This window comes from Pteropus vampyrus, unplaced genomic scaffold (assembly GCF_000151845.1).
Source record: "Pteropus vampyrus isolate Shadow unplaced genomic scaffold, Pvam_2.0 Scaffold118, whole genome shotgun sequence".
NCBI classification, from domain to species: Eukaryota; Metazoa; Chordata; class Mammalia; order Chiroptera; family Pteropodidae; genus Pteropus; species Pteropus vampyrus.
In genome coordinates this window covers 1,570,153-1,571,996 of record NW_011888899.1, presented here as the reverse complement: position 1 = coordinate 1,571,996, position 1,844 = coordinate 1,570,153, and the positions used below count along the sequence as shown (strand labels likewise).

Here is a 1,844-nt window from a genome sequence, read left to right as displayed (position 1 = left end):
GGGGGGAGAGACGCCTGGTTGCATTTCCTGTTGTTCAACAAACTGTCCAATTAGGTCAGCAAGCCTGCGAGGGCCTTGGCGGCTATGCCCTTGGTCCCAGGCCAGAGTACAAGACAATTGTCCAGAGTTCTCATATTTAAGGGTCAGAGTGGCCAAAGGTGGTGGTGTGTAAAGGTTCTGGTCATGGAATATAAAACAAATGTTATGTCTTTGATGTTAAGAGAACCTCAATGTGCCTTTTAAGAAATACCAATATTTTTTAAATTTCAAAGCTTAAATATACTTGCCTGGTTGATAAAGTTCAGTTTAAGGAGAACTTTTGGACCCTAAAACACGAATATATTTAGATGTTAAAATTCTGTGGATTGTGCAATTGTTGAGTTGTCTCCTCACACATAGTTTAATGTCTGTCATTTAAGATGATTTCACCCGTCTAAATATTAAAGTATATGTGCACAAGCTGTTTGCTGGAATGTGTTTTTCTTGTGGTATAGAAACGAGGTTTTAGAAACTTCTTGATTGTTTAAATCATTTCACATGTCTTATTTTTCCAAAAAAGGTCAAATTGAGTGCCTTGCCAAAATAAAAACGTTGTATGCTGATAACTCAGCTTTAGTAGCACGGTTATATATGTCTTTGAATAACTGAAATGCAATCTTTTATGCCAGGTCACACATGAAGAAAGCCCTCGAGGGCTTTCTGTGCTTCTCTCACACTGCTTGCTGAGTCCTGTGTGTGGAATTACCGGCGTGTGTGTCTCCCTCAGACTGTGACCCTCCCGCCAGTATAAAGTCTTGCACGTACGTGAAGGAAACTAACATTTATTGTGTCCTCTCATTTGCTTGCCTGCAGTGCTAGGTGCTATAGTTGATATCATTTAATTCTGAAAAATTACACTACCTAGTAGATAATATCCCCATTTTCTTTGCTGGAGAGAGAGAAGCTCACAGAGGTTCAAGTAATTCACCTAAAGTCTCACAGATGGTAAGCATCACAGTTGGCATTCAAACCACCAGAATCCATGCGTTCTGCCAGGTGATAGGATGTTCCCAGTGTTTGTTTAATTAGCCCAATTTTGATGACGATACGGTTTTCTATCTAACACCATAATCTAAAAACCTATTTAAAAACAAGTAAGATTAAAGTGATAGGACTTTTTCCTCCCTTATGGCAGTAAACTGTTTACTAAACAATTTCTATGCTTTTTGAACACATGAAACAATAAAAAGGGCTCTAACATTTTTCTCCACTAAAATGTAGCAAGAAATCGCTATTAATTTTTGAAGTACGCGTCTGCCGTATCCATTTCTGAATTGCTTGTAATATTTTACACAACAGGCATCATTGCTTTTATCGTTTAAACCGATACTTTAAATGGAAACATTCTAAAAAGCCTGGAATATACTGATGATTATGATCAGTTCCACACCTGGATGACCTCAGCCTAATGGGACCCAGGGGTCTGGGGTTCTAGCTAATGAGGGAACTCAGGCGTGAGACCCACGGGCCGGGACAGCTGAGGGGTGTGGCAGCCAGGCGGGGCGGAGCCGCCGAGACGCGACAGCCAGGCGTGGCGAAGTCGGGCGCGGTCGGCCGGGAGCGAGCGTGACGTGGGCGTGTTGTGGCAGGAAGCCGGGGGCGGGGCGGTCGGGCCGGCGGTTGGAGGGGACATGCCCGGGCTTGGCTCTGCTGCCCTCTGCTGGCCCGCGGTGTGGGACGCTGTAAGGGAGTGGGGACCCTCGCGTCCTCGCAGGTTCGGCAGGTGCCCTGGTCTCCGCAGTCCCGTCCAGCCTCTCGGGCGGTTGTGGGGAGTCCGGGGAAATCCTGGGGCCTGCCGTTGTCCT

The 1,844-nt window shown here is 45.4% G+C and overlaps 1 protein-coding gene across 1 annotated transcript in view; it reads left to right on the top strand.

Moving 5' to 3' along the window:
• The first annotated feature begins 1,665 nt into the window (after positions 1-1,665).
• The window catches only part of SYCP2 (synaptonemal complex protein 2), a 64,509-nt gene continuing 64,330 nt past the window's right edge, over positions 1,666-1,844 (top strand). Inside the window, exon 1 of the mRNA XM_023534103.1 lies at positions 1,666-1,753. The gene's annotated coding sequence lies outside the window, so the exon portion shown is untranslated. The remainder of the gene's footprint in view (positions 1,754-1,844) is intronic.